The 27,890-nt window shown below is 37.3% G+C and overlaps 1 protein-coding gene across 22 annotated transcripts in view; it reads left to right on the top strand.

Annotated features, from left to right (window-relative positions):
• The window catches only part of EXOC6 (exocyst complex component 6), a 313,607-nt gene that overhangs the window by 144,346 nt on the left and 141,371 nt on the right, over positions 1-27,890 (top strand). Inside the window, exon 1 of one of the 22 annotated variants that reach the window (XM_081554200.1) lies at positions 14,332-14,558. The exons of the other annotated variants lie outside the window; for them this stretch is intronic. The gene's annotated coding sequence lies outside the window, so the exon portion shown is untranslated. Of the gene's footprint in view, positions 1-14,331; positions 14,559-27,890 lie in introns of those variants that run through there. 22 annotated transcript variants of the gene reach the window in all.

The following is a 27,890-nucleotide window of genomic DNA, read 5'->3' as shown; positions in this document are numbered from 1 at the left end:
CTGGAATTCCCTTGCTTTTTCAATGATGCGGTGGATGTTGGCAATTTGATCTCTGGTTCCTTTGCCTTTTCTAAATCCAGCGTGAACATCTGGAAGTTCTTTGTTCATGTACTGTTAAAGCCTAGCTTAGAGAATTTTGAGCATTACTTTGCTAGCATGTGAAATGAGTGCAGTTGTGCAGTAGTTTGAACATTCTTTGACATTGCCTTTCTTTGGAATTGGAATGAAAACAGACCTTTTCCAGTCCTGTGGCCACTGCTGAGTTTTCCAAATTTGCTGGCATATTGAGTGCATCACTTTCACAGCATCATCTTTTAGGATTTGAAATAGCTCAACTGGAATTCCATCACCTTCACTAGCTTTGTTCGTAGTGACGCTTGTTATATATTTCTGATTGACTGACTCTTTTACATTATAAAATGTTCCTCTTTATCTATAGACTTATTTTATTTTTTTAATTACTTTTTAAAGTCTTTATTGAATTTGTTACAGTGTTGCTTCTGGTTTTTTTAAGTTTTGGTTTTTTTGGCCCTGAGGCATGTGGGATCTTAGCTACCTGACCAGGGATTGAACCCTCATCCCCTGCATTGGAAGGTGAAGTCTTAACCACTGGACAACTAGGAAAGTCTTCTAGACTTGTTTTTGTTTTGTCTGATATTAGTAAATCTACTCTAGCTTTCTTTTGGTTGCTCTTTGTATGGTATGTCTCTTTTTATCTTTTTGCTTTCAACCTATTTTTATCCTTGAATCCAAAGTGTATCTCCTATAGAACTGCCATATGACCTAGCAATCCCACTGCTGGACATACACACTGAGGAAGCCAGAATTGAAAGAGACATGTATACCCCAGTGTTCATCACAGCACTGTTTATAATAGCCAGGACATGGAAGCAATCTAGATGTCCATCAGCAGACGAATGGATAAGAAGGCTGTGGTACATATTTATGATGGAATATTACTCAGCCATTAAAAAGAATACATTTGAATCAGTTCTAATGAGGTGGATGGAACTGGAGCCTATTATACAGAGTGAAGTAAGCCAGAAAGAAAAACACCAATACAGTATACTAACGCATATATATGGAATTTAGAAAGATGGTAACAATAACCCTGTATGTGAGACAGCAAAAGAGACACAGATATATAGAACAGTCTTTTGGACTCTGTGGGAGAGGGTGAGGGTGGGATGGTTTGGGAGAATGGCATTGAAACATGTAAATTATCATATGTGAAACAAATTGCCAGTCCAGGTTCGATGCATGATACAGGGTGCTTGGGGCTGGTGCACTGAGATGACCCAGAGGGGTGAGATGGGGAGGGAGGTGGGAGAGGGGTTCAGGATGGGGAACACATGTACACCCATGATGGGTTCATGTCAATGTATGGCAAAACCAATACAATATTGTAAAGTAATTAGCTCCAATTAAAATAAATAAATTTATATTAAAAAAAAGAAAAGTGAAAAAATAAAACAAAGTGTATCTCCTGTAGATAGCATATTGTTGTTTATCCAGTTTCATAACCTGACTTTTTAAAAATATAATTTTATTTATTTTTGATTATGCTGGATCTTTGTTGCTCCACAGGCTTTTCTCTAGTTGTGGCAAGTGAGGGCTCCTCTCTAGTTGTAAGTGTGCAGGCTTCTCATTGTGGTGGCTTCTCTTGTTGCAGAGCATAGGGTCTAGGGTGTGTGTGGGCTTCAGTAGTTGCAGCATGTGGGCTCAGTAGTTGCAGTTCCTGGGCTCTAGAACACAGGCTCAGTGGTTGTGGCAAATGGGCGTAGTTGCTCCACAGCATGTAGGATCTTCCTGGATTAGGGATTGAACCCATGTCTCCTGCATTGGCAGGTGGATTCTTTATCACTGAATTACCAAGGAAGCCTATAATCTCTTAACTTTTGTCTGTACTGTTTCATCCATTCATGTTGAATGTTAATATTTATATACTTGGATTTGTATCTGTCATTTTACTTTTTGTTTTCTGCATGTCTCATTTCTTTTTGCTCCTCTGTTCCTTTTTTCTATTTTTTGTTAAGTGAATATTTTCTAGTGTAATATTTTAGTCACTTTAATGATTTTTTCTAGTCTTTAAAAAATTAATTTCTTAGTGGTTGCTCTCAGAATCAGTTTCAGATTAATTCTAAATTAATTTCAGTGAGATTCAGAAATATTCTATATAGAAGGCCTTCTTCAATGAACAATGAGTAAAAATAGAGGAAAACAATAGAAGGGGAAAGACCAGAGATCTTTTCAGGAAAATTGGAAATATCAGGGGAACGTAAAGATGGGCACAATAAAGGACAGAAATGGTGGAGACCTAGTAGAAACAGAGGAGATCAAGAAGAGATGGAAAGAATACACAGAGGAACTGTACAAAAAAGATCTTAATGAACCAGATAACTGTGATCGGATGGTCGGTCAGTCACCCAGAGCCAGACATTCTGAAGTGTGGAGTCAAGTGGGCCTTAGGAAGTATTGCTATCAATAAAACTAGTGAATGCGATGGAATTTCAGTGAAGCTATTCAAAACTCTAAAAGATGATGCTTTCAAAGTGTTACACTCAATATGTCAGCAAATCTGGAAGACCCAGCAGTGGCCACAGGACTGGAAAAAAGTCAATTCTCATCCCAGTTCCCAAGAAGGGAATTACTAAAAGATGTTCAAACCATCAGACAATTGCACTTGTCTCCCACCCTGGTAAGGTCATGCTTAAAATCTTGCATGCTAGGCTTCAGCATTACATGAACCAAGAACTTTGAGATGGCCCATCTGGGTTTAGAAAAGGCAGGGGAACCAGAGATCAAATTGCCAACACTTTCTGGATCACAGAGAAGGCAATGGGATTCCAGAAAAACATATACCTCTGTTTCAACTATGCTAAAACCTTTGACCGTGTGGATCATAACAAACTATGGAAAGCTCTTAAAGAGATGGGTATATAGACCATCTTACCTGCCTCCTGAGAAATCTGTATGTGGCTCAGGAAGCAACAGTTAGAACCCTGTATAGAACAACTGATTGGTTCAGGACTGAGAAAGGAGTATGACAGGGCTGTCTGTTGTCACCCTGTTTATTTAACTTATACACTGAACACATCATGAGAAATGCCAGACTGGGTAAGTTATAAGCTGGAATCACAATACGCGGGAGAAACATCAACAACCTCAGATATGCAGATGATACCACTCTATTGGCAGAAAGTGAAGAGGAACTAAAGAACCTCTTGAGAATGAACCTCTGAGAATGAAGGAGGAGAGTCAAAAAGCCAACTTAAAACTAAATATTAAAAAATTAAGATCATGGCATCTGGCCCCATTACTTCATGGCAAATAGAAGGTGAAAAGGCAGAAGCAGTGACAGATTTCCTCTTCTGGGGTCTAAAGTCACTGCAGATGGTGACTACAGCCATAAAATCAGAAGATGATTGCTTCTTGGCAGGAAAACCATGACACACCTAGACAGTGTGTTGAAAAGCAGAGACATCACTCTGCTGACAAAAGGTCCATATAGTCAAGGCTATGGTCTTCTCAGTAGAAATGTACAGGTGTGAGAGCTGGATTGTAAAGATGGTAGAGCACCAAAGAATTGATGCCTTTGAACTATTATGCTGGAGAAGACTCCTGAGAGTCCCTTGGACAGCAAGAAGATCAAACCAATCTGTCAGTCTTAAAAAAAAAAATCAACCCTGAATACTCATTGGAAGGACTGATACTGAAGCTGAAGCTCCAGTATTTTGGTCACCTGATACGGACAGCTGACTCATTGGAAAAGTCCCTGATGCTGGGAAAGATCGAGGGCAGAAGGAGAAGAGGGTGTCAGAGGAAGAGATGTGACTGGATGGCATCACTGATGCAATGGACATGAACTTGGGCAAACTCTGGGAGATGGTTAAGGACGAGGAAGCCTGGCCTGCTGCAGTCCATGGAATCGCAAAGAGTCGGACACAACTGGGTGACTGAACAATAACAACATAGCTCTAGTCCCTCTTTCCCTCTTTTGTGCTATTATTGTTATATCTTACATCTATATATATTACAAATCCAACAATACATTGTTATAATTCTTACTACATATAGTTTTTTATTTTCCAAAGAAGCTGAGGGAAGGAGAGCAAGTATATTTATAGAGTTTGTTATGTTAGCCTTGTTTACCATTTATAAATCTCTTCATTTGATGCTGAGTTTTTGGTTGTGTTGTTTTCTTATTCCAGTACAGCTTTGCTCCCACATTTGTGCTGTTATTTTCAAATGTATTTCTATAGGTGAAATATATATTGTTGTCAGTACAGTTATGTACATGTTGTCTTATGCAGTTGCTTTTTAAATCAGTAAAAGAAGAAAGATGCATTTATACTGTCTTTAAAAAAAAATCATGTATTTAACTGTACCAGGTCTTACTTGCCCTGACATGTGAGATCTTTAATTGTGGCATATAGGATCTAGTTTCCTGACTAGGGATAGAACCTGGGCTCCCTCCATTGTGAAAAGTGGAGTCTTAGCCACTGGACCACCAGGGAAGTCACTATAATGTCTTTTAGAGTTACATAGTTATCTTTATTGGTGTTTGTGTTGTGTATGTGTGTTCGTAAGTGTGTTCATATTGCCATCTGGGCACACTCTTAATTATGAAGGACTTCCATTCATATTTCTTTTAGGACTGGTCTGCTGTTAACAATTCTCTCAGCTTTTGTTTATCTGCAAGTGTCCTTACTTTACCTTCATTTTTCGAGAGAGAGCTTTGTTAGTTATAAGATTCTTGGTTGGCAGTTTTTTCTTTTAGCACTTTGAATATATCATCCCATTGCCTTTTGGCCTGCGTTTTTGCTGATGATAAGTCAGCTGTTAATCTCAGTGGGATCCTCTTGTATGTGGTTCCCCCACCCCCACCCCCACCCCCTTGTTGCTTTCAAGATTTTCCTTTTGTCTTTCATTATTTTACTGTGTTATGTCTGGGAATGGATTTCTTTGTGTTTTTTCTTCTTGTAGTTTATTGATTATCTTGGATGTTTAAATTGATGTTTTTCATCAAATTAGGGAAATTTTAGCCATTGTTTCTTTAAATATTCTTTCTTCTTTCTCTTTACTTTGGTACTCCCATCACATATATGTTGGTATGCTTAATGATGTTCACATTTTTCTGAAGCTCTGTACATTTCCTTCATTCTTTTTTCTCTCTGTTGTTTGGATTACATTTTTCTGTTGGTCTGTGTTTAAGTAGTCTGTCTGTCTCCTGCCAATTTATATCTGCTGCTGAGATCCTTTGATGAGTTTTCATTTCTGTTGTTGACTTTTCAACTCCAGAATTCCAACTTGGTTGTTTTTATAATTTCTCTCTGTGTGTCACAAATATTTTATTAGACACTGTCATCATACCTTCTTTCACTACTTTAAGCGTGATGTTCTTTAGTTCTGTGAACATAGTACTTTGAAGTCGTTGTTAACTCCACCAGCTAGGCCCTCTCAGAGGGCCTGTTTCTTTTCCTGTGTGTGGGTCAGAGTCTCCTGTTTCTTTGCCTATCTCATAATTTGTTGTTGTGGTTGAAAACTGGAAAATTCAGACAGTATAGACAGTATATTTTATCAACTCTGGATACTTAAACGCACCACCCCACCACCCTCTGGGGCTTATTTTTGTTTGTGTTTGTTAATGAATGGCTTGGCTGTACTATTTTAATCAAGTGTATTTATCTTCCTCACAATGTGAAGTCTCTGCTGTTGCTACTCAGAGGGCACAGTCTTGGCACATAGTCACTCTGGAATGACAGTGTTTTTATCAAAATTCTCTTTGTCTCTTTCCCTGATCTCTCTGTTAAGTTGTCTGCCTATCTTGGTATCACACTCAGATATTAGACTCCAGTAATTGCTGACTGGTTGCTTTATTGTTTTCAACAATATCCAGGGGCATAAGTTGTTTCACAGTCTGATTTAGTTAAATTTGGTCCCTTTTCCAGTGGTAGATTTTTTCCCTCTTATGCAAATGATTTGCTGAGGCAGTATGTTCAGGTGAAACTAGCAGGAGTGAGGAAAGTAGGATAGGGAAGAGATCAGTAAATCTGTGGGTTCAGCTTAAGTGTAGCCTCAGCCTGATTCCAGGAGAAGCTCTGGAGTTAGAATGATATCACAAAGTTGTTGCACTTTGAGGTGCTGGAGCTGAACTTTTACTCCCACCTCCAGAAATCTTTCATTGGCTACAGGTTGCCCCAAGAGTGTGTGTGCTGGGGGGTACATACCTTCCCAGGCATTATTGGTCAGAGTGCCTCCCACTTGCAGGTCTCCAGAGAAGAGGGTAGCTGTGAGCCCTTAGCTGCTGGGAGGTGAATAGCACCACCAGGGATCTACTATACACCCCAGCAGCTAGAACACATTAGATCACACTTAGTAAATTTGAAATTCTTCAAGCCAGGCTTCAGCAGTACGTGAACTGTGAACTTCCAGATGTTCAAGCTGGTTTTAGAAAAGGCAGAAGAACCAGAGATCAAATCGCCAACATCTGCTGGATCATCGAAAAAGCAAGAGAGTTCCAGAAAAACAACTATTTCTGCTTTATTGACTATGCCAAAGCCTTTGACTGTGTGGATCACAATCAACTGGAAAATTCTGAAAGAGATGGGAATATCAGACCACCTGACCTGCTTGTTGAGAAACCTGTATGCAGGTGAGGAAGCAACAGTTAGAACTGGACATGGAACAACAGACTGGTTCCAAATAGGAAAAGGAGTACGTCAAGGCTGTATATTGTCACCCTGCTTATTTAACTTATCTGCAGAGTACATCATGAGAAACGCTGGGCTGGAAGAAGCACAAGCTGGAATCAAGATTGCCGGGAGAAATATCAATAACCTCAGATATGCAGATGACACCACCCTTATGGCAGAAAGTGAAGAAGAACTAAAGAGCCTTTTGATGAAAGTGAAAGAGGAGAGTGAAAAAGTTGGCTTAAAGCTCAACGTTTAGAAAACTAAGATCATGGCATCTGGTCCCATCACTTCATGGGAAATAGATGGGGAAACAGTGGAAACAGTGTCAGACTTTATTTTTTTGGGCTCCTGAATCACTGCAGATGGTGATTGCAGCCATGAAATTAAAAGACACTTACTCCTTGGAAGGAAAGTTATGACCAACCTAGATAGCATATTAAAAAGCAGAGACATTACTTTGTCAACAAAGGTCCATCTAGTCAAGGCTATGGTTTTTCCGGTAGTCGTGTATGGATGTGAGAGTTGGACTGTGAAGAAGGCTGAGTGCAGAAGAATGGATGCTTTTGAAGTGTGGTGTTGGAGAAGACTCGAGAGTCCCCTGGACTGCAAGGATCAGTCCTGGTTGTTCATTGAAAGGACTGATGTTGAAGCTGAAACTCCAATACTTTGGCCACCTCATGTGAAGAGTTGACTCATTGGAAAAGACCCTGATGCTGGGAAGGATTGAGGGCAGGAGGAGAAGGGGACAGCAGAGGATGAGATGGCTGGATGGCATCACTGACTTGATGGACATGAGTTTGGGTAAACTCCGGGAATTGGTGATGGACAAGGAGGCCTGGTGTGCTGCGATTCATGGGGTTGCAAAGAGTCGGACACGACTGAGAGACTGAACTGAACTGAGTAAATTTAAAGGAATAAATGGACAAAATTTTCGTTTGTCTTTCTATTTCATGAGCTTCCCTTGTGGATCAGCTGGTAAAGAATCCACCTGCAATGTGGGAGACCTGGGTTTCATCCCTGGGTTGGGAAGATCCCCTGGAGAAGGGAAAGGCTACCCACTCCAGTATTCTGGCCTGGAGAGTTTCTTAATGATTTTTCTAGTCGATTAAATCCCCTGATCTCCCCAGTCTTGACTTTTAAATGTTACTTTAAAATTGTGGTAAAATATATGTAACATAAAATTTTTCTTTTTAAATGTACAATTGATGTCATAAAGTACATTCATATTGCTCTGCAACTATCACCACCATCCATCTCCAGAACTTTTTCATCTTTCCAAACTGAAACTGTATATGTTTAAATGGTAACTCCCCATTGTCCCTTCCTACCAGCCCCTTGTAACTATCATCATACTTTCTAGAATATGATTGCTTTAGATACCTCATATAAGTGGGATCATATAATTTTCCTTTTGTGACTGCTTGTCTCACTTAATATTATGTCATCAAGGTCCATGCGTGCATGTTGTAGCTGTGTCAGAATTTCCTTCCTTTTCGAGGCTGGATAATATTTCATTGTATGTATATACTACTTTTTGTTCATCTATTATTTGTTTGCTCAGATTGCTTCCAACTTTTGACTGTTGTGAATGCTGCTGTGAACATGAAGTACAAATATATGTTTGAGTACAGTGTTAGTTTTTCAGGCCAGTCTCTGAGGTTTGTTCTGATCACAGGAGGACTCTTCACATTTTCTGTGGTTCTTCTTGGTAAACTGATATATAGCCTCTTCCTGTTCACCAGGGAGGAGGGTGTAGTTCTAGAGGTGCTGTGTTCCCCTTTTGCCTGGCAACGTAATAAAGCCATTCTTTCTCCTGGCTACAAGATGAAAGTGAAAGTTGCTCACTGTGTCTGAATCTCTGCAACCCCATGGACTATAGAGTCCATGGAATTCTCCAGGCCAGAATACTGGAGTGGGTAGCCTTTCCCTTCTGCACGGGATCTTCCCAAACCCAGGGATCAAACCCAGTTCTCCTGCATTGCAGGTGGATTCTTTATCAGCTGAGCCACCAGTGAAGCCCACAAGATGAAACAGAGCTTACTAGCTTAACAAGGCTAGTCCAAAAGACAGAATCTCAATTAACATTGTGCCACAGACAGAGCCTGAGGCAATAGGGAAGAATTCCCTGGTTTTGTTCATGTGAGCTCTGTAGTGGTAAAGAACCTGCCTGCCAAGCAGGTTCTTTCCCTGGGTTGCGAAGATCCCCTGGAGGAGGGCATTGCAACCCATGCAAGTATTCTTGCCTGGAAAATCCCACGGACAGAGGAGCCTGGTGGGCTACAGTCCAGAGGGTCACAAAGAGTTAGACACGACTGAAGTGACTTACAACAACTAGTCAAAAGTACTGATACACATACATCAATAAGCAAACATTAAACCATATAGCTCAGTGTCTCTTGCATTTAGAATTGTTTGATTTTTAAGTGCCTGCCTTTTCTTTAAGCCAATTAAATAGAGCTGTTTTACAAATTAATCTAAATACAAAAATATCCAAAGGCAAAGACACATTCTGAGACGTACATATATCCAAACAGACACAAGGCTTCCCTGGTGGCTCAGTCTATAAAGAATCTGCCTGCAGTGCAAGAGATCACCTGCAATGCAGGAGACTTGGGTTTTATCCCTGGGTTGGGAAGATCCCTCTGAGCAGAAAATGGCAACCCACTCCAGTATTCTTGCCTGGAAAATCTCATGGACAGAAAAACCCAGTGGTCTACATCCATGGGGTCACAAGAGTTGGACACAACTTAGAGACTAAACTACTATCACCCAAACAGACACATCATGAAATCTCATAGCTTTGTTTCCCAGACTTGGTCATGAATCAGTAATCACAGTATAAAACTCACTAGTTTATAATAACAGTTGGAATAAGTAAAAATTTCTAAAGGCTTCTTTTCCTGGTTTTTTTTCCCCTCCTCAATTTCAGGAATTAGAGATGGTCTAAATAAGTGACCTTGAGAGCCATGGTCTCGAGGCATAGGGGGAGAAAAGCATTTTCTCTTAGTTGGACAGTTTCCAAAACTTTTAACTTATTTTCTTTGGAGTCTAAAAAATATTGTGACCACACAGTCAAAAGTCACTTATCGTTTTCTTTGGTCATAGTTTTGAAGTAGGAGGGAAGGAGGTGGGACACAGCTTTTGAAGGAGTGACATAGCCCGAGGATACAACATAAGCTGATTAGAATCAAAGGGGTCCAAGATGGCAGACAAGTCACTTTGACTAGACCTTGATCCTCAATTATCAAGCTAAATGACACACCCAGAGGCACCATGACAGTTCTAAGGCACCATCAAAAGACCAAAAGGTGGGTAGTGGCCCAGCTCCTGGAAATCTCCACCCGTTCCCTAAAATAGTTTGCATAATCCTCCCACTCAACGTTTTTGTTGTTCATTCGGTCAGTCGTGGACTGGAGCACACCAGGCTTCCCTGTCCTTCACCGTCTCCCAGAGGTTGCTCAAACTCATGTCCTTTGAGTCAGTGATATCATCCAACCATCTCATCCTCTGTCATCCCCGTTCTTCTCCTGCCTTCAATTTTCCCCAGCAGCGGAGTCTTTTCTAATGAGTTGGCTCTTTGCATCAGATGGCCAAAGTATTGGAGCTTCAGCATCAGTCCTTCCAATGAATATTCAGGGTTGATTTCCTTTAGGATGGACTGGTTGGATATGCTTGTAGTCCAAGGGACTCTCAAGAGTCTTCTCCAGCACCACAGTTCAAAAGCATCAATTCTTTAGCGCTCAGCCTTCTTTATGGTCCAACTCTCGTATCTGTACATAACTACTGGAAAAATAGCAGCTTTGACTCGTAGTACCTACCTTTGTTGGCAAAGTGATGTCTCTGCTTTTTAATATATGCTGTCTAGGTTTGTCATGGCTTTCCCTGGTGGTTCAGTGGAAAGACTCCACCTGCCAAGCAAGAGATGTGGGTTTGAGCCTGGGAAATCCCATGGACAGAGGGGCCCGGCAGACTACAGTCTACGGGAACATGAAGAGTTGGACATGACTTGGCGACTAAACAAAAACATAGATTTGTCATAGCTTTCCTTCCAAGGAGCAAGCGTCTTTTAATTTTATGGCTGCAGTCTTGGTCCAAAGTGAATTTGGAGCCCAAGAAAATAATATCTGTCAACACTTCATACTTTTTCCTCTTCTCTTTGCCATGAATTGATGGGACCCGATGTCATGGTCTGTAGAGAGGAAAATGAGACCAAACTCAGAGAAACAGGGAGTCAGTCAAGTTAAATGTATGTTGCCACTTGGGTTTTCCTCCTAGGAGACCTTTCAAAACTAAAGCAGGGGGACTTCCCTGGAGGTCCAGTGGTTAAGAATCTGCTTTGCAATGCAGGGGACACCAGTTCAATGATCCCTCATGCCATGGGGCAAGAAAGAGCCTGAGTTCCACAACCAAGACCCAGCGCAGCCAAAATAAATAAATATCTAAAAAGAAAAAGGAAGAGTTCCCTGGTGGCCTAGTAGTTAGAATTCTGCACTTTCACTGCAGAATCGATCCCTGGTTGTGGAACCAAAAAAAAAAAAAAAAGACCTCAAGCAGATGTGAAGATCTCTGGCAATGCAGTTTCCTGTTTCTGGCAGGTGAGTCCACTGGGAATTTTGATGAAACCTCCAAAACTATTACAAGATAATTTAAAAAAATGATAAAATTATGCCCCGCATGCAGATAGTGAAAGAAAGAAAGTGAAATTGTTCAGTCATGTCCAACTCTTTGCGACCCTGTGGACTGTAGCCTACCAGGCTCCTCCATCTAGGGGATTTTCCAGGCAAGAATACTGGAGTGGGTTGCCATTTCTTTCTCCAGGAGATCTTCCCAATCCAGGAATTGAACCCGGGTCTCCTGCATTGTAGGCAGATCCTTTACTGTCTGAGCCACCAGGGAAGTCATACAGATAGTAAATTAATGCATTCCAAAGATTTTATTTAACTTATTAAATAATGAGGGAACCAGTAATATGTTACAACTGTTTCAAAGGCAATGGTAAAAAAATTATATTGCCCTGTGAGAATGCTGAAATAGATTTATCAATAGGCATATAATTGGTCAGTATCTGCAGCGCAATAATCAGTTGCATTCCACTAATAAAAGTGTGTTACATTTCTATGGGCAAGAGTAACTTGCATCACTATCAGTTTCCAGCAATTTACAGAAATGTAAAATAGTTCAAAGACAGTGAAAGCCACAGATAATCTAGAAGGGTGTGCTGGATGGAACATTCAGTGATTGTTTTCTATTATTCAAAATATTTCAAAATTTTCAAAATTATTCAAAATATTTTGCAATTCTTGCCACTAGTTGGAAATTTTTAAAAATTTTCTCTTTTACTACGCTGATGTCTTTTTTTTGCCATGCAAAAGTTTTTATGAAAATAAAATTCATCAATCTTTCCTTTTTGCTTGAAAGTTTTCCATGCTACTAGGTTATAGAGAAATCCACTCATGTTTTCTTTTGGTAATTGTATGATTTTATTTTTTACTTTCACATTTCTGATCCTTTTTGAATTTTTCTGGAGTATGAAGTACTTTTGTCTTTTTTTTTTTTATATGGCAAACCAGCTAGCTGTCTTAACACTTCTTATTAAAAAGTATATCTTTTTCACGTTGATTTCAGATGCTGCTGTTATCATTTACAGAATTTTTATATGTGGTGGGTCTGTCTCAGATTTTTTTTATCCTGTTCATTGTCTACATGTTTATTCATATGCTGTATACCATTATAACATTAATATGCTTGAATTTATTAATGCATTTCCTATTTTTGAGATAGTCCTGTCTTCATAGAATAAATCACGTTTGTGTTATAGTGAATTGCTCTTTTAGTGTGCCGTTGAATTCTGTTTGTGTATGCTTTTCAAGATTTTTGTTTTTTGCACTGATATTCATAAGTGAGATGGTCTAGTTTTTTTGGTGTGGTTTTCCTCACATCATTGAATCAATGTTGTGCTTATCTCGTTAAATAAAATTAGAAGTTGTCTTTCTTTTTTCTGTGCTTTTGAATAGTGTAATTAGCATTGATTATTATTTAATCTTTAAAGCTTTGTCAGAATTACCTGATGAAATCAACTGGATCTGGTGCCTCTTTTTTTTCCTTGTATGAGTGTCTTAACTTGTTTCTCTTTTTTTTCTGTTACAGTTGGTTTGTGTTACACTTTCTGTCTAGAGGGCCAATAAGTTGTATTCTTTTGAATTATCCATTTCTTCAAATTTATTTGAGTAGAGTTGTGTAATGTAGTCTCTGTTAAAATTTCTTTCAGTTTTTGATGGCTTGTTTTATCCCCCTTGTCAGTTCTGATTTAGAATACAGTATTTGTGATTTCACTCATTTTTTTCCTTGATTGGGTTTGTTAGTAGTTGTTCTATTTTGTTGACTTTTTTTTTTTAAAAATCTGTCTCAGGATTTATTCAATCCAGTAGTTTATTTTCTATCTCATTTCTTTCTGCCTTTATATGTAATGATTTATATCTTCTGATTTATTTTATTCTTTTTCTAGCTTTTGTGTTTTGTACTTGATTCATTTATTTTGTTTTATTTGGATAATTATTTAATGCTATTAATTTTTCTCTGGTGACTGATCTAGCTGTATTTCATATATTCTGATATTTTTTCCTCATTGCTATTTTAAAGAAATTCTGCTTTATTTTTGTATTTTCGGTTTGATCTAACAGCTTTTTTAATAGTATGTTTTTAAAAAATTTCCAGATGTGAAGTCTTTTTTATTTTAAAAAAAATGGCTTTTAATTTTTAATTTTATTTCACTACAGTTAGGTAAATCTGTTTTCACTAATCCTATTATTTGAAGTTCATTGAGGTTTTACTATTTGTGGCTTAATATATGGTTAGTTTTCGTGAGTGTTTCATGTACTCTTAAAAATAAAGCATATTCTTTTTTATATTTGAGTTCTCAGTTTTATACAGACTCTTTATTAAATAAGTCGGTTATATCTTCTTTCTTTCTTGAACTCAGAGAGGTGTGTTACTGTCCCATTTTATTGTTACTCTCACTTCTTACATCTCTTAGAGTTTCTGTTTTATGAACATTTGTTGCTAAAGTTTTGGGTATTATGTACTGGGTATAATATATATTATATCTATATCTTGAACTGTAGTTTTTAGCATAGAGTATACAGGTTATAAGTGTAAAGCTCAATTTATTTTCTGTTTTGTTTTCCATGATGAATGGTGGTTTTTGTTGTTTTGTTTTTGGCTGTTTTGCTGAGAAGTCAATCTTAAGTGAATTTCTCCTTAATTATAGATTAAAACTGCTGTAAAAGACTTTGGTAGCATATATACATGAGAGATCTTAGGTTATTAGGCAAACTGCACTTTAGATCTGTTGCAGACAGTTTGATATTTTTGTTGAATTTTCCAAATTTTTCTAGGGAAATAGTCTACCTCTGCATACATTAATCTGCTTAATTGTTTAAGCTTTTTGAATTAAAGTTTACTTAGCAATTCAATTTGTTACCCTAGAGGAGAAATTTAATTTATATGTATCAGGTGTTTTCCATTTCTCATCTTTAGCTTTTTACCAAGTAGCACAAAAGTCAACAGGAAGAGACATCTTGGTCAGGAGTGTAAAAACAGGAAGGAGGAAGTCTATTGCAAATCTGTGTTTGCTGATTATCAATTCAGATTTCACCATAGAGGATGTCCATTAACGATCATCGTTGTGCTGTGTTGTTAACCAGAATTTCAGTGAGTGTTAATGTCAGTATTACAGAATGTCAGTCCTAGTTATAGGAAGTAATGTTAACGAACAGACCGCTCTAGGCCCTTTCCTATGCATGGTAACAGGATACTATCAGTGAGAGCAAGTTCGAGAAATTGCACATAGAGGAAAACAAGGCAAGTAAAATATAACATCAAAAATATAGAGTAAATCATCTTTATTTTTTGCCTGCGCTTGATCTTAATGCTTTGATTGGTTGTATGATCCTTTAAGATATGAGTGTATCCTTTTTTTAAAAAAATTGGGATATGTCAACTCTGTATTTAAAATATTGTTTGACAGAATACTTTCAACTGAATTAAAGGAAGCACCTGGACATTATTTACTAAAGTGTTCTAAGAGCGCATGTAGCAAACTAGATAAAATATTTAATGGGAAAAGAGTGAATATTTTGTGGACAAGAAATCTTTTTTGGCATTCTTTGGTGAAAGAAGTTGAATTCTGTGCTTATACATTTCTATGTTTATACACTCCTGGAGTTGCTAGAAGTTCTGTTACTCTGTAGCTACAAGATACCTACTTGATTTAGATACCCAACAGTGGTATTTTAAGATATTTAACTTATCCTGAGTTCTTTACTTGGCCATGCATATTGTGGATGTTTTAAAGAAATTAAAAGTGTTGTATAAAAGCTAGATGGCATTATATTATTATCATTTTTTATTATTACTCTAGAGGCCTGTTTGACATTTTCTTTTCCTCAAAGATCTGTTTACTTAAACTGTGCCTTTATTTCTGAATTATTTTGAAATAAATACGCTTCCCAGCATTTTATATATCATGGCACAAATAGAAAGTTAGAATGAGGGTTGAGATGACTGTTATTGTGGTATGCCTGTAACCTATTCATTTGGGAAGACGTGCTCTAATATGTTAATCAGATAAGGGGATTTGTCAACTCCTCATAATTGTAAGAAGTTGTGTGTGTAGGTGTGTGCGTGCATGTATGTCTTAGTTAAGGATTTTTTGTTTTAAGTACCAAACCAACATGAATTAACTTAAGAAAAAAAAACACAAAGTTACTGGGTATCCCACAGAAATACTTCTCAAAAGACTAGAATAAAGAAGTAGACCATATTTCTTTCTGTTTCTCCATGCTTCATTCTGTCTTCTTTATTCTCTGAGGTCTGTCCTTCTCTGCTTCTCTTTGCCCTTGAGGAGGATGAGCACGTACAGCTTCTGTATGTCATAAGCTGACTATTTCTGAATTCTGCTTCAAAATTCCTGAAAGAATGTGTCTGATTGAACCAACTCAGATCGGTTGTTCACTTCTGGTGCAGTGCAGACGATGAGAAGAGGTTGCACTGCTCATCCAGCCTTGTGGGTGGTCAGTAGTTTTCAGAGACAAAGAATATATGCAGTTGTTTGTGCACTTTTCTAGGGAGAAGATCTGTAACTTCTATTAAAATCATAGAAGAGTCTTGCCACTTCCAGACCCCTGCCTAGATAAAAATTAATAACTACTGTTAAGAGTAGGATAACATGATGTTGTCCCATCACGTTCAACAGGTATCCTTTGTATCAGTTAAACCGTTTGTCTTTTTCACAAGGCTGTGTGTTTTTCCTGGCTGTGTCTATCATGATTGAATTCCTTCCTCCTTATTTCTCTACTTACTCAATCTCCTACCTATCACTGAATTCCCTTCTTAGGTCATATTTCTTTTATGAAATCTTGGCATCTCAGAGCACTGCATTCTATGTGGAGGTATATAATTATATATATATATATACACACACACATATATGTATATTTTCTGTGTCTGAATTCTTATAGCATGGATTTTTTAAAATGCTACACAGTGTTATTTAGTTGTATGTCTTAATATGTATATTTTATTTCTTTCTTGTATGGCTGTGTTGCACAGCTTTAGGGATCTTAGTTCCCAACCAGGGATTGAATCTGGCTCATCTAGTCAAAAGTACTGAGCCCTAACCACTGGACCATAAGGAATTCCCTGTATACTTTAAATAAATGTTTTAAATGTAGGCCTAACCTAATAGTCCATGAGGCCTATTACTGTCGTGCATCCCTGATTAGTTCCAACTCTGTTATATAGCATAATGCCATGGGTACAATAGACTCTCAGTAAATACTTTTTGAATTGAATTAATGAAAAACAAGAAGAACCTTCATTATAGAAAACTTGGATATATAGAATAGGAGAAAAAAATCACTCTTTTCCTACTGCTTAAGGATAATCAAAACTCTAGTCATTTTTAATATTAGAAACAACATGCTACTTGTTGAATATTTATTGGTTATGATATTCAACATTTTAAATGTTGAATTTTGTTAAACATTTGATAATGAAGTTTCATCCTGTTTTCTCTGTTTGATTGTCTTCTAATTATTGCACATTAGATGGTTCTTATTTTTTTGTGAAATAAAATAATTTCTTAGGATCTTTGTTCCTGGAAGTGAAAATAATCAAGTACTAAATAATAGGTAATAGGGCTTCCCAGATGGCTCAGTGGTAAAGAATCCACCTGCCAGTGAAGGCGATGCAAGGGACACAGATTCAATCCCTGGGTCAGGAAGATCCCTTAGAATAGGAAATGGCAACCTGTTCCAGTATTCTTGCCTGGAAAACACAACTGAATGACTGAGCACACAGATACACACAAATAATAGGTAACAGATAACATTTTTGCGTATTTACTATATGCCACTGTTTAAAATACTTGTTTCTGTTATTTCATTTAATCTTCATAAGAAGCAAATGAGGTACCCATTTTGCAGATGAAGAAACTGAGTTAGAGATAGATTAAGTCATTTACCCTAGGTACTCAGTAAGTGGTGAACTAGATATAGAACATAGGCCGTTTGGCTTCTGAGCCTTTGCCTTCTGACTTAGATTATCAAATAATGAAAGCTGCAATATAAAAACAATTTTAACTAAAAAAAGGGGAAGAAGGTTTACATTAAGATTGGAAACAGTAAGAAATGTGACCAGAACTATACTCAGGGAGGGAGGGTCCTCTATCTTAAACTTGTACTGGGTCAGATACAGGTTCCTTATTCCTCTGTATTCCAAAATACAGGCCTCCAGTAGCTTTAGTAAGACCAGTTTCTGGTTTGTTCTCTCCAGGACTGGAAACTGCTTGATGCAAGAAAGATACTGACCTTTTTACCCTTGTCAGGCCCTTTTGCAGTTCTGAATGATGAAAAAACATGACACCATCTTTCTCTGACTTCTCTTTTTCATCATTTCTATCCTCATTCATTCATTCCTGTAGTAAAAAGAACATAAATCTGGTTTGCTTTTAGCCTTTCTTAGTAGAAGGGCTAGCTCTTTTCAGTTTGGTAGACCAGGCCTAATAGAATCCATGCACAATGGTTTGTTTGTTGTTTTGTTTTCTGTTTTTGCATGCCTGGATGTGAACGCAGGCAACTATTCTTTGTGTAGTTTGTGAAGAGAGTGTGTGTATGTGTTGTTGTTTGAGTATTGCCAACTTCATTTTAAAGGAGCTTAATTTCAAGCGAATTCATTAATAGAGGCATTTCCATAGTAATAAGAAAGAAAGTCTGGAAATGTGTAATGAATATGTTACTGACATATTTAAGAGAAAGAATTTCATCTGCTGAATGGTGATTTTTTTTTTGCAGTGAGCTCCTTTTACTTTTTTGTGCAATATCCTCTAACACTCCTTGTGAGTTCAAGACTTGGATTGTATACTTGGCTCTGGCCTTTTGTAGGCACGTGCTGTTGAGCAAATCCTTTAGTTTCTCTGAGCCTCATTTCCTTCATCTGTGAGGCAGAGATAAAACCAGTTGCCCTGTCTGCTTCCCTAGGGTTCTTGGGATCAAATGCAATGATGTATGCAAAATTGCTTTGTGGATTGCAAAGCACCAGTACAAATGTAGAAGATTATTTTTATTTTTAATTTTGTTAATCTATATTCTGCTTTTGAGTGGACACAGAATTGCTCTTCTCAACTTCTTCTCTCCATTTTTTCTTCTAAGCTGTGAAATTACCAGCAGAAGTGGACTTTGTGGTCAGGATAAATAGTAGGGGTTAAAATCAGCCTTGTATCAGGATTACCATCTTTCTCTTTTCTTCCACATTATTTCTCAATTACATTTATTTGTCACAGTGTCTTTTGAAAAATGCATTATAAAAATTAAATATGTATTAATATATTTATTTTAAAAGTGCATAATTTTGGAATCCTTTCTTCCAGAGTTCACATGAAATGCATTTGCATCAGACTTTCATTTTTAATATTTTCTGCAGTTTGGTAAAGTTCTTTTGTTTAATTCAGGATATACTTACATCTTTTCCAGGACCTCCAAAACTTATTTTTTTAAACACTAACTTTACTTGATGTGTTTTTTCCCATAAAATGCTTATGTTGTATAGTTCAGAGGTAGTTTTAAAAACTCAAATCTGTTGGAAGTTTTAGATTATTTTTCATTCAGTGATTTTCGCATTATCCTCATATATAAGACACTTAACATGAAAAATAGCTCAACTGGAATTCCATCACCTCCACTAGCTTTGTTCATAGTGATGCTTTCTAAGGCCCACTTGACTTCACATTCCTGGATGTCTGGCTCTAGGTGAGTGATCACACCATCATGATTATCTGGGTCGTGAAGATCTTTTTTGTACAGTTCTTCTGTGTATTCTTGCCACCTCTTCTTAATAGCTTCTGCTTCTGTTAGGTCCATACCATTTCTGTCCTTTATCAAGCCCATCTTTGCATGAAATGTTTCCTTGGTATTTCCAAAGGTCAGTTTTCATTCCAATCCCAAAGAAAGGCAATGCTGAAGAATGCTCAAACTACTGCACAATTACACTCATCTCACACGCTAGTAAAGTAATGCTCAAAATTCTCCAAGCCAGGCTTCAGCAATACATGAACCGTGAACTTCAGATGTTCAAACTGGTTATAGAAAAGGCAGAGGAACCAGAGATCAAGTTGCCAACATCTGATGGATCATCGAAAAAGCAAGAGAGTACCAGAAAAACATCGATTTCTGCTTTATTGACTATGCCAAAGCCTTTGACTGTGTGGATCACAATAAACTGTGGAAAATCCTGAAAGAGATGGGAATACCAGACCATCTGACCTGTCTCTTGAGAAACCTGTATGCAGGTCAGGAAGCAACAGTTAGAACTGGACATGGAACAACAGACTGGTTCCAAATAGGAAAAGGAGTACGTCAAGGCTGTATATTGTCACCTTGCTTATTTAACTTATATGCAGAGTACATCATGAGAAACGCTGGGCTGGAAGAAGCACAAGCTGAAATCAAGATTGCCGGGAGAAATATCAATAACCTCAGATATGCAGATGACACCACCATTATGGCAGAAAGTGAAGAAGAACTAAAGAGCCTCTTGATGAAAGTGAAAGAGGAGAGTGAAAAAGTTGGCTTAAAGCTCAAAGTTCAGAAAACTAAGATCATGGCATCTGGTCCCATCACTTGATGGGAAATAGATGGGGAAACAGTGTCAGACTTTATTTTTGGGGGCTCCAAAATCACTGCATATGGTGATTGCAGCCATGAAATTAAAAGACGCTTACTCCTTGGAAGGAAGGTTATGACCAACCTAGATAGCATATTAAAAAGCAGAGACATTACTTGTCAACAAAGGTCTGTCTAGTCAAGGCTATGGTTTTTCCAGTAGTCGTGTGGATGTGAGAGTTGGACTGTGAAGAGAGCTGAGCGCCGAAGAATTGCTACTTTTGAACTGTGGTGTTGGAGAAGACTCTTGAGAGTCCCTTGGACTGCAAGAAGATCCAACCAGTCCATCCTAAAGGATATCAGTCCTGGGTGTTCATTGGAAGGACTGATGTTGAAGCTGAAACTCCAATACTTTGGCCACCTCATGTGAAGTGTTGACTCATTGGAAAAAACCCTAATGCTGGGAAGGATTGGGGTCATGAGGAGAAGGGGACGACAGAGGATGAGATGGTTGGATGGCATCACCAACTCGATGGACATGGGTTTGGGTAAACTCTGGGAGTTGGTAATGTACAGGGAGGCCTGGTGTGCTGCAAATCATGGGGTCGCGAAGTCGGACACGATTGAGTGACTGAACTAAACTGAACTGAGCATGAAAAAAGTCATAAAAATTGTCTATTTGTGGATTTTTCCAAATCTGGTGGAGAAGATAAGTGAAATAAATTTTCATTTATATTTGACTGATACTTAGTTTTTTTAGATCTTAACTTACGAATCAGTGCTAATTTCCCATCAGTTTTCAGTATAATATATAAATTCTTACATATTTATTACAAATACAAACAGTGACTTTAAGGTGACCTTTAATTTCTGTGTGTCCTTTTAATAACCTAGTGCCTATGATATATCAGGCACCATGTAGTCTATAAAAGTTCATCTTACGCTAGATTGTCCATACTTCCTCACAGGAACTTGGAGTTGCCAGAAAATTTTTATGGTGGTTATGATTCTGTTCTGTTATTTTTAAAATTAAACAGTTTTAAAATTCAAGTATAATTGATTTCCAATATTGTGTTAAGTTTCAGGTATATAATAAAGTGATTAGTTATATATATATATATTTTTTCACATTATTTTCCATTATATGTTATTATCAGATATTGAATATAGTTCTCCGTGTTATACAGTAAATTCTTGTTTCTTGTCTGTTTTATATATAATAGTTTGTATCTTCAATTCCATACTCCTAATTTATCATTCTCCCCCTTCTTTTTCCCTTTTAGTAACCTTAAGTTTGTTTTCTATGTCTAAGACTTTATTTGTTTGGTATATAGATTCATTTGTATTTTTTATAGATTCCACATATAAGTGATATATACTATTTGTCTTTCTCTGTCTTCACTTAGTATGATAACCTCTAGGTCCATCCATGTTGCTGGAAATGGCAATATTTCATTCTTATGACTAATATTTCATTGTATATATAATATACACAACATCTTCCTAAACCAGTGGTCTGTTGATGGGCACGTGGGTTGTTCCCATGTTTTGGATATTGTAAATAATGCTTCTGTGAACATTGAGGTGTGTGTATCTTTTGAATTAGAGTTTTCTGTCTTTTCTGGCTGTATGCCCAGGAGTGGGATTGCTAGATCACGTGGTAGCTCTATTTTCGTTCTTTAAGCAATCTCCATAATGTTCTCCATAGTGGTTGCTCCCAATTTACATTCCCACCAACAGTGTAAGAGGGTTCCCTTTTTTCCACACCCTCACCAGCACTTACTGTTTGTAGACGTTTTGATGACAGACATTCTGACTGGTGATACTTCATTGTGGTTTTGATTTGCATTTCTCTAATAGTTAGCAGTGTTGAACATTTTTTCATGTGCCTATTGGCCATCTGTATTTCTTCTTTGGAGAAATACCTATTTAGGTCTTTTGCCCATTTTTTGATTGTTTTTTTTTTATATATTGAGTTGTATATTTTGGATATTAGCCCCTTGTCGATTGCATCATTTGCAAATATTTTCTCCCATTTCATAGTTTGTCTTTTCATTTTGCTGATGGTTTCCTTTGCTGTGCAGAAGCTTTTAAGTTTGATTAGATTCCATTTTTTTATATTTACTTTTATTCCTTTTGCCTTGAAAGGCTGATCCAAGAAAATACTGCTATGTTTTAAATGTGAGAATATTTCCCTTAAGTTTTCTTCGAGGAGATTTATGGTATTGTGTCTTACAGTTAGGTCTTTAAACCATTTTGAGTTTATTTTTATATATGATGTGAGGGAGTGTTTGTTCTAATTTAATTGATTTACATGTGGCTGTCCTGCTTTCCCAACACTATTTGCTAAAGAGACTGGTTTTTATCCATTGTATATTCTTGCCTCCTTTATCATAGATTAATTGACTGTAGGTGTGTGGGTTTATTTCTTGCCTCTCTATTCGTTTGTCTGTTATTGTTCTTCTGTTTTTAACCATTATATTAAAGCAGTAGATAACAGGGTAAAGTAGATTCAGAAAAGGAGGAAATATTATTTTTATTTTGATTTCATAGTACTTAGTTGTTAATTAAGTTGAATGTGAGATTCACACCATATTTTGATGCAACAGTGAAAAGAAATATATTGGATTTCTAGAGATTACTTTTTGGTGAAGAGTGCCCTCTAGTGAACCTTTTCTGTTTATTAAGATGCAGTTCTTTGCATCCTCACAGCACTTGTGAACTGAGTATAGAAGTGGAAGACACCTTCAGTTCTCAAGGAATTTAGAAAATAAAACATGCAATAAGTTATTGGAGAATAAATTTGTTATGTTATACAAACAAATAAAAGTGTATTATAGACTGTATAAAATAGCGCTGGGAAGATTCTAGGTCATGGAAAGTGAAGTCGCTCTGTCGTGTCTGACTCATTGCGACCCAGTGGACCGTAACCTACCAGGCTCCTCTGTCCATGGGATTTTCCATGCAAGAGTACTGGAGTGGGTTGCGTTTTCCTTCTCCAGGGGATCTTCCCAACCCAGGGATTGAACCCAGGTCTCCTGCATTGCAGGCAGACACTTTACTGTCTGAGCCACCAGGGAAGCAATAGGTCATGGGGCAGTTATTATTCAGTATTCATGAAAGTATCCCAGAGAAACTAGCTTGAGGTGAATTTTGAAGGAAGTTTAAGATTGAGGCATATTGTAGGGAGGAGCATCCTGGTTTGGAAAAAGAAGTTAAGGACAGTGCCAAAAAGGATTAGTGCCAAAAGGAAAAAAGAAATAGTTAAAAAAGGAATTGTTCTAGAAAATATTTAGATTTAATTCTGTTTTAGATACTTTATACAGATGTCCAAACAAATTGTTCTTGTACTTGAAAACTTTTGTAAAAGATTGAAGACAGATTCCTCTACAGTTGTGTCTTGGGGTCTTTCATGTGGCTGCAGTCAGATATTGGTTGCTGGTTGGGCCAAAATCAGCTGAGGCCCAACTGGACTAGACAGACTAGACATGGTGGCTCACTCATACTGCTGGAGGTTGGTGTGGCTATCATTTGGGAGTGCCCACATGTGGCCCCTTCAGCATGTCATTTTTAGGATTGTTAGATTTCTTACATGATGGATAGTTTTCCCCAGAGTGTATGTGACAGTTGCATGGCTTCTTTCTAGCTTCTGGAGTCACATATTATTACCTGAGTTATGTTCCATTGGTTGAAGTTATCATAAGCCTGTCCAAATTCAAAGGAAGGGGATATAGACCCTGCCTCTCAATGGAAGATGTGTTAGAGAATTTTGGAACCATGTTATAAAACTACATTTCTTTTCCTGCCTCCTTGAAGAGTTAGGCTCAGTGCAGATAAATTTTAATGATTTAGGGAGCACCTGTCTTCTGTATGAATGTTACCTGTGCAATGACTGTTTTCTGCACTTAGTTTTCAGTTTCTATTGTACATGGTTGGTGTTTGATGAATATTGTTAGAATTCTCCTTTATCTTTATCCTGCTGTTAATGTTTTTTTAGCTGTTTCACTTCTTAATTCCACCTGGAATACAAAGAACCGGGGAAAGTTATGGGAAAGTTGTTATTCATGTCAGATATATTTGATGAAATGGCTGGAAAATTGTTGAGTGCTTAACATTTAACATGGTACTTTATGTTGACTATTTTCTTTCTTGCTGTTCTAAATTGCTAAGTACCTGTAGTATAAATTTTATTTTACCCCAAGATAGAGTGGTACTTTCGGAGAAAGCAATGGCAGCCCACTCCAGTATTCTTGCCTGGAGAATCCCAGGGACAGAGGAGCCTGGTAGGCTGCCGTCTGTGGGGCCGCACAGAGTCGGACACGACTGAAGCGACTTAGCAGTAGCAGCAGAGTGGTACTTTAAGCAATCCTTTTTTGTATTTAAGATAAGGACATGGTGTCTTTGCTATTTATTGTTTTTTTGAAAAAAAGAATTCCAGATCACATGAGTTTATGTAAAAGACGCTTTTCTCCTCAATGATAACTCACTTGCTATCGTGGAATATTTTAGCTCATTGTTTCTTATATGGATATTACTGGAATTTTGGCTACCTTAGATGTTTCTAAAGGCTGTTGAAGAGAGTTGCAGTGTTTCAAGTCCCCATTTCTGACTCTGGCTGCAGGTTTTTCAAGTGGGTTATAAACTGGCATTGAAGAGACTGCTCCACTGAAAAATAAGATTACTTTTCCAATTTACATAGCCTAGGAATACCAAAACCATGCCCTTAGGGTAAGAGTACTTCAGTGTATCTTCTCCTAGTTTCCAGGATCCATACAGTGGGCACAGAGAACTGCTGATGAGACAAAGTCAAGTCTCACTGGTGTGTAACTGCCCTTTTATACTTGGATCTTACATATACCCCATTCTGAAAGAACTTTAGTAATTCATCATGTGCTTCTATAAAAGAAATATTTTCAAGTCTTGGCCTGAAATTAATTGCCAGATGATTGGTGTGTTGCATGACCAATTGCTGAATTTACCAAATCTGCTGATATACCAAAAACCTGTTTTTAAAACTGTTTTTGAGATTGATAGCAAGTAACTTGTTTTGGATAGGAATTGGATAGGATGGTTTTAATAGCTTTTGAAAATTTCTGGTCAGTTTTTCTGTATTATGTTTACCATTGTCTTCATAGCAGCGTTTTTAGGAATGCTTAATTTGTCCAAAGCTGATAATCATAAGGTGGTTAATTGTCATAAATATGTTTAACATTAGAAAAGTATATTTTATAGTTATTAATAGTAACCAAAATTTCAGTACTAATAAGTTTGATTGGTACTTAGAACATGAAAAACATTCAGTATAATATGAAATTGCTGAAAAAGTGTCATAAATAATCTCATTAATATGAAATACCAAATCTTGAATACTAATTACTAGAAATACAAAATTGACTCATATTTTAGAAATTAAGCTTGATATGCCATTTGAAACACTGGTGCGAGAATGGAAAAATGCCTGTTGCCTGGAAAAATATAGAATGGTCAAAAGGATGCAAAAGCATTTTTTTATTACTAGAAAATTTAGAAAATCATTTCTCAGGAAACAAATAGATTTCCTTTACAGTTAGTATGATAGGATCTTTTTTCAGTGAAGATACAATGAAAGAAAAAGATACTGAGAACAGTATAAGGGTATTTTTTTATGCTTTTTGACAAAAAATTCCTAATGTTACTAGTAATAAGAAGAGTTCTTTTTCACACAGTAGCTTGTGAATGTTGTTTTTCTTCAGAAAGATGTTTTCCTAAAAAAATCGGAATATGACTAGTGAATTGATAATATTAACAGAATGTAACATCTGTCCAAAAAATCAAAGTAGCTTGAATGCCTCTGTTAGGACATTTGATTTGATGGTACAGATACTAATTTTCAAAGAAGTAGTTTTAACATTTAAATGACATGTTTTCTTATATTTATTTTATTACCACTAGGTGGAGCCCTATACATACAATTCAAGAAGGCATTTCAGAAGTATCATTTATTTACTTGTTTAAATTCTATAAGTTTGATAAATTGGATAATCAAATACTAAGAGATAACTCATACTTCCACACTTTGGTATAGGTTAGATATAATGAAGATGGAAAGTGTGTACCAAAAAATTGTTTTTTAGCTGCGTTTTTAAAACATATACATTTTAAAAAGACATATATAGGAATGCTTTTATGCATTCCTAGTTGCTAGCTAAAATATGTAAATAAAATCACAGTGTAGCGTAGTCTGTCTTTGTTTTTCTTCACAAAGTTTTGAAGTCATCTCTTTTAAATTGATTTTGCATCTGCATTTTTGTCTGATTAGCATTACATTGGAGAAGGCAATGGCAGCCCACTCCAGTACTCTTGCCTGGAAAATCCTATGGACAGAGGAGCCTAGTAGGCTGCAGTCCATGGAGTCGCTAAGAATCATACACGACTGAGCGACTTCACTTTCACTTTTCACTTTCATGCATTGGAGAAGGAAATGGCAACCCACTCCAGTGTTCCTGCCTGGAGAATCCCAGGGACGGCGGAGCCTGATGGGCTGCCGTCTATGGGATCGCACAGAATCGGACATGACTGAAGCGACTTAGCAGCAGCAGTAGCAGCAGCATTACAATTTGTCAGAAGTTAGATTTTATTGTGCTAAGCTTTTGGAAGTGATGACAGGACTCTTATACTGAAGTCATTATCTATATATGGAGCACTAAGTTGCAACCGTAGTGGATGAGGGTAGTGGAAAATTTGCTGACTTTCTAATGTTCACTCTTTCTGGTTTTGTCATATCTGTATTTATTTATAGGAACTTGATTATAGTTACTTGATTATAGGAAGTTTGCCAAGAGACATTATACAATCCTGGGGACATTTTGAAAGAAGAAAAGCTTATTTTTATTAACATTGTATGCTGCTTGAAAATTTAGAACAGCAGTATATCTAGCACACTAATTAGATGGATACAACTGCTTAACCAGTTTAGGATTCAGAGAATAAATAGTGCTGAATGCTATTTCCTTCTTGCCCTGCAAGTTGAAAATTTCAAAGAATGATAACTATCATTCAAAGACATAAAAAGGAAAAAGAAAAATATATTTTTCAGAGTCCCTTCAGCTGAGGTCAGCCAAGTACTGGGCCCTCAGTTTTCTCTTCATACTTTGTTCTTCCTTATTTTCTTGCGTTTGTAATTTAATACTGCCTAACAATTAGCTATGCCTCACTTCTCATCCCCTTTTTCTGTTCATCGGATGATTTTACCTGATGGGTGCAACAGTGCACATCAGGGATTCCCTACTGAGTCATTCTCAATTGTTGATCTTCAAAGGTGATCTGGTTAGTTGCTATGCTGCTAACTTTTCTGCATTCTCATGGTGCTTATCACCATTTCTGATTGGAGAGGCTATCTAAAACAATGGTTAAGAGCACTGGCTTTGGAGCCAGGTAGACATAGGGTTAAATCTTGGTCCCACTACCCTGTGATTTTGGACTTAAAATCTTAATCTTCCCAAACTACATTTGTAAATTGGCATGCTGACAGTATCTACAGCATCATTAAGCTGTAGTGAACACTAATGAGATAGTACATGTAAATCACCTAATAGTGAGTACATGCTGGTGTGTTACTGTTTTTTTTTTTTTGGCAATCCTTACCACCTTAAGCCAGAAGCAGCGGAATATGACTCCTCTTTAGTCCACTAAGTCTCTGGGGGGAATTGCTGCTGCTTCTCTCCATATCTGTCTCCCACATCTTCTTTGCAGATTATCTGTAATTAAGCATAGATTCTTTCAGAGAAAAGACTGGTAATTCTTGCTGTGTGAAAATTCTTGAAGTAAAAATTGCTTTTCTTTTCTTCCTTTTTCCAGTGTTCTTATACATATCCACCCTTTCTCCCTTCCTGTCTCTATTCACTGAGCTATTTGTTATTGGCTTTATTAGCACATATTTAGAGTAATTCCTTGGTGGCTCAGATGGTAAAGCATCTGCCTACAATGCAGGAGACCTGGGTTTAATCCCTGGGTTGGGAAGATCCCCTAGAGAAGGAAATGGCAACCCACTCCAGTA

This window comes from Giraffa tippelskirchi, chromosome 2 (genome assembly GCF_054371585.1).
Source record: "Giraffa tippelskirchi isolate mGirTip1 chromosome 2, T2T-mGirTip1v1.2.pri, whole genome shotgun sequence".
NCBI classification, from domain to species: domain Eukaryota; kingdom Metazoa; phylum Chordata; class Mammalia; order Artiodactyla; family Giraffidae; genus Giraffa; species Giraffa tippelskirchi.
This window is presented reverse-complemented; position numbering and strand designations above follow the sequence as displayed.